The sequence below is a fragment of the Pyrus communis genome, chromosome 4 (assembly GCF_041283825.1).
Source record: "Pyrus communis isolate YQ-2024b chromosome 4, ASM4128382v1, whole genome shotgun sequence".
Classification (NCBI taxonomy): Eukaryota; Viridiplantae; Streptophyta; class Magnoliopsida; order Rosales; family Rosaceae; genus Pyrus; species Pyrus communis.
In genome coordinates, this window is record NC_142568.1 from 6490897 (window position 1) to 6502641 (window position 11745).

The window sequence follows — 11745 nt, forward strand, 5'->3', positions numbered from 1 at the left end:
GACTCCCAACTGAATCTCTGAAGAACCTTGCTCTTGTAGCGGTTGTAAGGCTCGCCGTTCCAAGTGGCATCTGGGTTTCTAAGGTTGAGACAGAGGCTCCAAACCTCACCATCAACCTTAATTTGATCGAGGGATGTGTTTTCCAGGCAACCTTGGGCTCACAGTGGAACCTGATCTTTCACCATGGAGAAATCTCGACATCAAAATTCAACGAGCAGTCCTCAATCTACTTCTAGGGTATGTAGATTCATCCCCATGGTTGTCAACGTCCTTGACGAATTATGGTGGTTGTGGAGCCAAAAATAATCAAGAGGCGACACATGGATTTTTGGGTGAAAATGACAAAATTACCCTTAAGGCACACCAGGTTTCCTGCATGCGAGCAGCAGGCAAGCATCCGTCAACCAAGCCAAAAGTGCCCAAAATAGGTAACAAATTCAAAATTATTTCATCCATCCTCATCTTATATTCCCTACAAGGTATTTACTCCATAACCTTCAAAACATTTCATATAAATTGAGTTAATTGGGCAATTAATGGATTTATCACCTAATTAATCCATTAATTGCCAAGTAACTCACCCATTACACCCCCAAAAACACCCAAAATGCCACTCTCTCTCCAAAGAGGGCCGGCCATATTCTATAAATTGGACCTTATTTTCTCTAAAAAACTAAGTTACACACTCTTGCTAAACTCCCAAAAACTCTCCAAACACTTTTATCTTTAAATTCCAACTTTGGCATTGGAGGTTCTTCAGCCAAAGCCCCCCCCACCCCCCATTCATCGTGGGCGCGTGAGGCTCTTGGCCTTGACCAAAGGTGTTGATTGTTTTGTAGGTGCAATTTTGTCAAAGAAGGAGAAGGCGAAAATTTGTATCCACAAATTGGTGCTTTCATTGAGAGCTAAGATTCACACTTTTAGAAAACTCTCGCACAAAAAAGTTTTTTTTCTCTATTTTCTCTATTTTTCTAGTCCACTTGTATTTTTTGTACGTTCTTATTATTAGAATTTTTATTTGCAAAGATTCTTTGATAAAACGTAAAAGAGGAATACAATGGCTAGAAATTTAGAAAATTCCACAAGTGAAAATTCCAATATTCAATAAATGGGACCGCGGCGATCCACGAGATTAAATGTGATCTTAGGGGGAGTGGCACCACCACCACGGCCCAAGCCATGTCACTCCATGCCCAACGCAAGCCCAATACATTACCAAGCCAAGCCCAAGCCTCACATTCGCGAGCATCACGTGTGTGAGCAGCCTGCTCTAGCGCCCCAGCCTGCTTCTGTGGCCCAGCCTGCTCCCATGGCTTTCCAAGCAGCCCAAATCGGCCTAAGATTAGCTCAAACATCCCAGCTTCAAGTTTTAGGACCTACGATTGAATCGGGGGCATTTTTACCACATTTCTCCCCAAATTTGACATTTCCCAACTCAAATCTCACGCCCAGAGTCTACCACCCTTCCACTGCTCAAGGAATTGCATTCCTTCCAGACTTTTCCAATCCCAATGGTGAACAACATTTGTCTTAACAAGTCATAGAGTTGACGAGCGCCCTCGCACAACAAATGACCTTGGTGAATCAGCTCTTGCAGCACACTGAGATGCAACATGCCTCGAACGAAGAGTCCTAAAGTAGGACAAGGGCAGACAAACCTCTCCAGCAGTGTCCCGGCAAGTAGCCCCTTAACCTGCCACGCCTAGGTCCTTGGGATAGCGTATACTCTCGTTGTAGCGCGCGAATGAGCGTGCATTATCGATCAAGCCCACGGACGAGCATATGTTCATGGTTGAGGCCTCACTCCGGTTATCAACATGGACAAACTTCTAGGCTAATTGTTCATTCACAACTAGGCTCACAAGAAACATTATCCACCTTACATTGGAGTAAGCAGCATGACAGACGAAGAGAAGCGATCACTCAATCCAACATAAGTTCAATCGGCAGCTTGCGAGCAGCTTGTTCGCCAGCTAGGAATGTGCCACACGCACTGCAGCTGCGACATAGACAAGTCAAGCATAGGGAAAGGTGGCCCAAACCCACATGTCACGACTAGAGGCAGCCGAAAGTTCCACTGCCCCAACAGATGCAAATTCAAGAATAAGTTGAGAGGTTCCTAACTAAACGATCGCACAATTTCCAACGTGATGAGGCTGCTAACGATGCACTTCGACGAGACATGACCAACATAAGTATGTCACCATTCATGAATGAGATCGAGTGGACAGATCCACCTTCGCGGGTTCACTATGCCTCACTTCATTCCGTTAATAGGGAGACGAAGATCCAGATCGACATTTGAAGCATTACTGCAGTACCATGATCCTTTACAGGAATAACGATGCGCTTATGTGCAAAATTTTTGCCACAACTCTACAAGGCGGGGCGCAAGACTGGTTTCACACTCTAACCGCCGCAGTGGATCCAAAGTTTCAATAAACTTTCCTTTGTTTGTACTAAGGAGTAATCGTCTAACCGCTCAATCAAGAGGACATCCGACCATCACTTCAGCATCATAAAAGACCCTTGGGAAACAATTTGCAATTATCTCAAAAGGTTCAAAGCGGAGAAGGCCAAGATTGTTGGCTGCAATGAGGACATAGCAACGACAGCATTCAAAAATGGCCTTCCTACCGAACACCGTTTATTCGTAAAACTGATCATGGGAGAAGAACTGACCCTAGCAGCTTCATATGCTTTGGCGGAAAAGCATACACTATGGGATGAGGCCAAGCAGTCTAACGAAAACGAGTTGAAAAAGATGTACATAGAATATTCCTCGACCAGAGAAGACTCAGCAGCTGAAACATTCACCAAGTTCACAGTTCCAAGCGGCCAAATTCTCTGTAAGCTCAAGAACGAACCTTGGTTCAAACTACCACCACCCATGAAAGGCGATCTTACCAGGCTGGATCACACAAAGTATTGCGTATTCCATCAAGGACCGGGCCACACTACCAACGGCTGCCTGAAGTGGAAGCAGTATCTTGAGAAGCTGACAAATGAGGGACGGTGCAACGAATATCTTAACATGTCAACAAAACAGCCTACACAAACAGGGGAAGTTTCCATCACCCCCTAAACCCCGTTAGGGTTTTTTTCCAAATAAGTTCGAAGTCTTAAACAGCTCGACGAACAAGGCCTCACAAGCCGAGGATTATCCAGTTTGTTATGCAGTTTCTACTTTCCCGCATAGTTGATTTGTTTCTTTATTCTCAATAAAGATTCAAGAAGTTATTCATAAGCCTGGCTCGACTGCTGTCTACAACAACTGCTCAAAATCCTTTTTGGGTTTGTTCTCCAGTGCAAGAGGATAAACTAATTACTCTCCAATTCGAGAGGGTAAACTAATTCCCTAACACCCATATGGGTCTGCTTTCCAGTGCAAGAGGATAAACTAATTACTCTTCAGTGCGAGAGGGTAAACTAATTCCCCAACATCCATATAGGTTTGCTTTCCAGTACGAGAGGATAAACTAATTGCTCTCTAGTGCGAGAGGGTAAACTAATTGCTCTCCAGTGTGAAAGGGTAAACTAATTCCCCGACACCCATCTAGGTAAGCTCTCCAGTGCGAGAAAGCCACATGGCTAAAAGGATCGAATGCTTGAAGATCGAGTAGGAAGCAAAATGGTCAGAGGGCAGCAGCCACTTTTTGCACTCAACAATTCGATCATCTAACACTTCATATTCAGCAGCTCCGATCTTGGCAGTTCCATCCTTGACTGCTCCATCTATGGCAGCTGAGAAATCAAACTCAAGCAGTTTCCTCATTTCCGACAAGCAGCCCAAACCGTAACCCATGCCACGTCATTTCCTCAGCCCATGCCGAGCCAATCCTTGGCTTCAATCAAGCTGAGCAGCACAAGCAATGGCCCCTGCCACACCACCTCATTGGCTCATGCCAAGTCGACTCCTGGCCCCTGCCAACCAACGCGTTGCACCACCCCGACGGCTGCACCGCGACAGCACTATCCAAGAAGAAGGCAAGGAAAATTAAATTTTTTACATTGGTGCAGCGCGGAGACGAAGTAAGCAACGAAAGACGATCTTTTGTGCGGGTAAGATGTAGAAGATTGCTAGAGGAGGGGGAACAAATATCCTCTAAGCTTTCTATATCTTGTCGGGTAGAATAAATCAGTTTCTAAAGTTGATTTAACAACCCACTTAAGGTGGACTTAAATAGACTTTGAGAGGAATTTATTTCCCTTTCCTAGAATGATCTAATTTCATATTAAAGAAGGAATCTACATCAAAATAAGAAGCAGTCCTAAGTTTCCTAAAGCAAGATCTCTACACCTGCTGCCCTTTCCTACGAGCAGCCCAGTAGGTGTGGGGGCATTTGTGGAGCCAAAAATAATCAAGAGGCGACACGTGGAATTTTGGGTAAAAATAACAAAATTACCCTCAAGGCACACCAGGTTTCCTATGCACGAGCAGCGAGCAAGCATCCCTCAACCAAGCCAAAAGTGCCCAAAATAGGTAACAAATTCAAAATTATTTCATCCATCCTCATCTTATATTCCCTACAAGGTATTTACTCCATAACCTTTAAAACATTCCATATAAATTGAGTTAATTGGCCAATTAATGGATTTATTACCTAATTAATGCATTAATTGCCAAATAACTCACCCATTACACCCCAAAAAACACCCAAAGGTCGGCCACTCTCTCTCCCAAAGAGGGTTGGCCATGCTCTATAAATTGGACCCCATTTTCTCTAAAAAGCTAAGTTACACACTCTTGCAAAACTCCCAAAAAACTTTCCAAACACTTTTCTCTCTAAATTCTAACTTTGGCATCGGAGGTTCTTCGGGCAAAGCCCCTCCCTTCATCGTGGGCGCATGAGGCTCTTGGCCTTGACCAAAGGTGTTGATTGTTTTGTAGGTGCAATTTTGTTAAAGAAAGAGAAAGTGAAAATTTGCATCCACACTAGTGGTTGAACGAAATTTGGGTCAAGGGTTTTGATGAGATTCAAAAGGAATCTCCTTGATTTCGTCAACCGAGGTAATCCCGAATCACAAACACGACAACTACATGTGTCAGAGATGGGTGCCATCATCATTAATGACAACAAAAGTCGTTGGAGGTAGCTCAGGATCGCAACCTTCACGAATACACAAGGCAGGACGGCAGCGACTAGGTTGGGGAAGAAGAAGACATGTCAAACGACATGTCATGCAACCTGGGCTTAGGACTGGCACGGCTGAACGACTTAGCTCGACTTGAAAGCAGGCGTCGCTTCAACATGCGACTTCTGCAATTTAGGGTTTTGGAATCCTTTCATTTTTCCTTATTTTTCAATATACCCCCACATATAATCAACATATAACATGCATATAGCATAGAAGAATAATCATAGTATTCATGGCATAAATCAAACTGAAATAAAATAGCTTAGGGTTTAGGATTACTTGGATGTTGATGAAGATGGTGAAAAGCTTTCGCAAGGTTTCGTTCAAGGATCCTCTCCTTCTCGTAGAGACAGGTGATGATGATAACGTGTTGTAAACTAAATTTTAAAGTGGGTGAGAAAAACAGAGGACGACACAATAGAGAAGAGCTCGGGAGTATGTAAATTGTGTCCTCACCCCTTGGCCTATACCTTTATTTAATCATGATAGACTTTCTTACATTGCAAGTAATATAAACCTATAAGAATTTGATCTCCAAATCTTTTCAGAATTTTTCAAATTTATACAATCACATTCGTAATTAATAGTACTATTTGCAACAAACTGAGTTATTGTAATTTTCTTACCATCTCTCTTTTGCTAACATTGGGAGAGAGTGTGTTTGATTTTATTCAAAATGTTGAAACTCATAATTTTTACATGAGGCAAAATATACAAAATGAGTTTATACAAACTTTAGCTCTTCTAGGGGGTGGGCTGGTGTAGCTGAACTAATTAAAAACATTTACCTCTAGACTAAAGGTTCTAAGTTTGATTCTCTTCCCCATTATCAGTTGTATAAAAATAAAGACTCTAACACTGCGTTTGTATATGGAGATTTAAGATTACTAAAAGATTTTAAAATAATGTAATTTTATTTTCTATAATTTGTGAATTTTCTTGTTCAGTTAACCTAAGAGAACAATAGAATTTGAATACAAATTTTTTTTATTTTTAAACTCACTCGTAGAAATTTGAAAGCGACACCTAATTATATGAAATTTAAACTTTGAGATTGAAGGTCCCAAATTTTAAGTTTTTTTTCTTTTTCTTTTTGGGTGAAAATTCTAAATTTCTTTATTTATAAGTCAAAACAAGGGAATTAGTACATGTTAAAGTCTGACTTTCGTCAAAATTCCAAATTTATTCCCCACGTCCAAACATAGTGTAATAGTACAAAATTATTTAAACTTCAGTCGTAGTTCTCCATACGTTTCGATAAAAAAAAGTTCTCCATATGCTGCAAGCCATCAAACCAACTTCCGACAATTGAGATGCGCTTTGTCATAGTTCATTCTTTTTTGCGCAAACCATGACGAGGGAGAAGCCCATCAAAGACATGATCAGAGTCTGTAGACAGCAGTAAAAATAGTGAATATCTTAAACTTAATGCAGAAGTTTAGTGCTTGCAGAAGAACCCTTCTGCTTGCAGTAAGGTTAAGTGACATGATTTGAATTGGTGTAAAAAGAAAACAAAATTGGTATATAAGCCAAAGATATTGATTCATAGAGATTGCAGATCTTGGAAAAATCTATTTGCAAGGGCCAGAAGACTTCTTTGCATTCCTGCAAAAGCGAATGATTAATAGTGTCATAAATTCCTAAATATTATGTATTGATAAGTGATAAGAGAGAAAGCTAGAACCTGTCTCATAGGATAGTGTTCTTTGTAGAGCTTTAACATCAGGTGTCGTATGAAAGACCACGCCAGTAAGAAAATAGCCAGCTATAAAAGCCGTCAAATAACATGCGATAAAGAGCAACAAAACGGTTAGTCCAAAAGAAGACATAGCAGGCTCAATGTTAATGGCAAGTGGTGCTCCAACACACACATAGCGGAGGCAAAAATGGCCGAATGGCATCACATATTTGGAGAAGAAACCTGAAGGTGAAATATATAAGACAAGTCAGAATCTCTCCAAATGAACATTGTGTTAAAATGGATATTATCCAGAGTTGGTGTATCATGGATTCAAAAGCAAGCCTGCAGCTACTGGCAGTGACTATAATCTGCAGAATGCTAGCTGGACACCATTCCCCTTAAGTCAACAACTTTCCAATGAGCAATAACGATAAGAATGGTGTGATAAATACTGCAGAAGCAGTAGATAATGATGCCATGACAATGCTCAGAGGGGCCACTGTCGGGTCCAGTCAGAATAGTAGCATAGTTTGAGACTAGGCACCATTAACACAAGATACCAATATAATCCCAGCACCTGATCACAGATATAAGAAAAGTTCACACTTTCATTCTAGTGTTCTGACAGGGAGGCAGGGTGAATCTTCTTACCTACTTGAGTTGGAAGACCAAATATTGCTACCGCGATAAATCCAAAAACATACCCAAGGAGCGGCTTGACAAGAAATTGACCAGTATAACCAGCTAAAACAGATGTCGGCCTCTTAAAAGCTTTGAGGAAATCCTTTTCGCTGGAATTAACCCCGACTGAAAACATCAAAAACCCTAATGCAGGTGCATAGTACCTGGGCCGTAGAAAAAGGTTTTTGTTACTTTAAAAATGAGAAAAAGAATCCACATCTTTTGTATGCATATCTTTCCACCTACCAAAAAACATAGTCTACAAAATATTAAGATGAAAGGGGATTCTACAAAATATTGGCTCAATATGGTTGTTTAAGTCTTGGCATGTAAATCACTTAAACAACTACATTCAGACAAGCTCCAGTTTTAAGTGTAGCGGTTTAAAACTCAACCTTCTGTGGAAGTAGCTCACTTTCACTAAACTCTTCATCCAAACAAGGTTTAATGATGACCAACCAATTCATTTAAACAAGGTTCAAGAACCTGTTGGTAAACCTTGTGAAAGGTGGAAGGACAAGAGCCAATATGTACCAGCAAGGGTTACATGTGCATGAGCACATTGTCATGCCACCATGGCAGTCATGATCGACTTGTTTAAGGGAACAAGCCCAGGTTTTGGTGCTCCAAAAAAATGCATTGCAGTAGTTGCAAACAATCTTGTTTTATCGACAGCACAAAACGTTTAAGTTGACAAAAACCATTAAATGCATTGCAGCCGTTGCAAATCAAAACGCTGTCTATCGAAAGCATAAAACTTTAAGTTGACAATAATACCGTTAGCTTTTCTTAGCATCTCTTCACCTGATTTCAGCGCAATTCAAGATTCAATTTTCTAGCCAGCATCTCTTCACCTGATTTCAGCGCAATTCAAGATTCAATTTTCTAGCCTGAAAGAAAGATTTGAGTTTCTATTATTACTACAAGACATATATGTTTGCATCATCCTAATGATGATAAATTTGATGTAAGCACGTGAAAACTATCTTTGTCCAAGTAGTAACCAAGAAACAAACAAAACCAACGAAGAATGTCAACTAAATCTCCATCATAATGTCACTTAATACTAGATTAAATCGTCTGCTTGGATTACTCTCAAGTTTTATATGCTTCCAATTAAGCATGTGAGCTCATTCCCACAGTTACTTATAACGTATCTTCACTGTAAAACTTTCACAAACGGAACTATTTTAATGTTCTAATCTTCATTTGAAGATCAACCCTAGGGCATCTGATATCATTTAGTCCTCCAAATATATGAAATAAATCTATGGTTCATCATGAATATGCTACTTGTTCAAATGATTTTTTGTAGGGATACAAATGAAGATTAAGAGATTGAATAGTTTTGATTATGAAATTTCTATGGTAAAGATCCGATATTTGCAAGTGAAAGAATGGGTTCGTCTCCTACTGGGAATGCAAGTATTGTCCTCAATCTAATCCATTCGCGTCCCGACGTGCCGCATTCTCTCTTCCCACTCTCACCCCATCACATTGCATAACCAATGCTCATGTGAGCCTTCTATCTAGTACAATCATGTGAGATGAATTCAATACCAAATAAATAATGATGGCTTAGTCCAACTTATATCTAGAGTAGAATATCTTTGTATCAAAACAAAAAGAAAACAATATTGGAACAAAAAAAGAGTCAGTAACAGAAAGAAATGCACCTGCGATGGTCCGGATGCATAATTGACCCGAATGCGAATGAAAAGAATCCGACAAGTTTTGCAATCGCATTGTACACAACAAACAAAAAATGATAAATCTAAATGAAAAGATTATATTTTTTATTCGAATAAAAGAGCAGAACATGCGAAGATAGCTACTCACACGGAGATATCGACCGAGAACGAAGGGAGCTCAGAGACTGAGATTAGGATAATGGAACAAAGATTTGGCAGCTGGGTTGTTGATTTAGACGTCGGTGAATATGTAATTGGTAGTTGTTATTAAGAGGAGCATGCAGTTGCACTTGCAATTGCAAAGCCATTTTTGTGCAGACTCTCTGCACAGCAGGGAAGGAGAGAGAGCTGAGATAAAAGTATACAGTCAGTCCACTAGTCTACACACTGCCTATATTTGTGGTTCAACGACTTCCGGGCCGGATCCAGGTCTGCCTCCCGGCAAATTAGGGTGGGCACATTCGTGGGTTTATAAACCAGCTCAACGAAATTTGTTTGGTTCGGTTGGGTTGTAAATTTTTTAAAATTATTTTTGAGCAGAAACACCACCACCCGTACAGTAAGTAGGTTGTGTTGGGTTGAAGTATTATTACTATTGAATCTGACGCATCCGAATATTAACAATTTTTAAAACATACATCTATTTTACATACACATATACATAATATAATAGTTATTAAACACACTTGGTTTATTTATATTTATGATATTTAAATATTAAGTAATAAATAATGATTCTACAACACCAAATTCATAAGATAAGTTTAATGCTACATTAGGGAATTGTTATTGGTACTCCCAAAATCTCATTTTGTGCTCCAAACTTTCTATAATGAGAAAGAAAAATACACTTGTAAAGAGTGTAAAATTAGATTTTTAAAATGCTAATAACATTTTTCTTACATTATTACATGAATTTTTAGAGTGCTAATTTGACTTCACTTTACTACATGTATTTTAGATTATTTGTCACTTATACTCTCTTTAGGAATAAGAAAGAAAATAAATAATCAAAACCCGTTCAACCCAACCCATCATAGAAATTAGAATTGTTTGAGTGAGTTGATTTGCCCATTTTCTTGAGTAAAAATGAGTTTCAATAATGTAAAAATATATTACGAAGTAAGCCACCAAATATATGTCCAACGATCTTAATCCACAAATATATAAAACTCATCTTAGCTTAATTACGTGCGTAGCCTCAATTTTAATTTTCAAAATCTTTTATGACCGCAACTTGCTTAATGCTTGCCATTCCTTTGACAAAATAAAACAAAAGAGTAAGGGAAGTAGATATAGGTTTTGGTACAATGTTAGGAACTTAGGACCATTTGGCCAATGTATGTACAACGCTGAAGGTTACTTAGAGAGTTGTCTCGCGTCTCTAGGTATTCTTTACCTACTTATATGTGTCGGTTTCGGGTACAAATACTCTTTTATTGAAGATTGTTCAAGCTTTTATTGGGAGTATGACATGAGTTACTTTAACGTCGTGGCGATTGATACTCGAATATTGACTCGATGCATTTTCTCTACCTCTTCTTACCCTGAAAAATCAGTTTGAGCAGCTTGTTCCTTTGGAACGTTAGCATCATCTTTCTGTAGTTCTGGCGTTCCCCATTCTGGTGAAAAAGTCAAATAGTTTATTAGACCCCTGCTAATTTGGTCGTTAGAATTAGATGGCATTAGACTCTAGTCCAGGTCAATCCTTAATAAGTAATGCTCTTTAAAATGTGTATTTTACTACGCAATATTTTAGATTATTGTCCAGGTCAATCCTAAGTGCTAACGTATGTTTGTTGGAACTCTGGACTATTATTAAGATTGTATTACATTTTAATTATCACATATACTTTTAACTTAGTTAAAAAAATCATGACACGAAATTTTTTTCCAAAAAAAACTCCCTTGTGCTTTTACCTGACGATCAATCTTTGAAATTCTTTCAGGTTGTTACAAATGGATGACAATCCACATGAATTTTTTTTCCAAAAAAACTCCCTCGTGCTTTTACCCGACGATCAATCTTTGAAATTCTTTCAGGTTGTTACAAACGGATGACAATCCAACCCAAAAAATTTCAAGATAAGGAAAAAATTTCTAGGAAAAAGAAATCTTTAGAATAAGAACCCAAGCCAAGTGATGAAGTTGTTCCGTTAAACTAAGAACCACTTAAACTAAGAACCAGCTACACCAAACGTGGTATACTAGGCCTAGTCAAGCCAGTCTCTGTTATTTGGTGTACCAAATAAGGCTTCTATACAAAATATAGTATTACAATTTAGTAATTTTACTCTCTACTTATAAGTAAATAATACCAGATTTGACTCACTTAGAGTACAAGTTCGACACCTAATTATAACTGATTGATTATATATAAAAAAATAAGGAAAATAGCCATATGTAATGACCACATATTAATCATATATCAATGCTGAAACTATGACATAACAACAACACAATGGTGATATAATGACAAATAATAAACATTGATTATTTCTGCAACCAAATGTCAAATATATTTATTGTAGTTAATTTTCTCAAACATTTATA

The 11745-nt window shown here is 38.8% G+C and overlaps 1 long non-coding RNA gene across 1 annotated transcript; it reads right to left on the reverse strand.

Annotated features, from left to right (window-relative positions):
• Positions 1 to 6302: 6302 nt before the first annotated feature.
• LOC137721940 (uncharacterized) lies at positions 6303 to 8538 on the reverse strand. The gene is made up of 3 exons (XR_015961530.1): positions 8279 to 8538; positions 6824 to 7665; positions 6303 to 6744 (listed from the first exon to the last, which is right to left on the reverse strand). It is a non-coding gene; the product is annotated as an uncharacterized LOC137721940 (long non-coding RNA).
• Positions 8539 to 11745: the final 3207 nt, after the last annotated feature.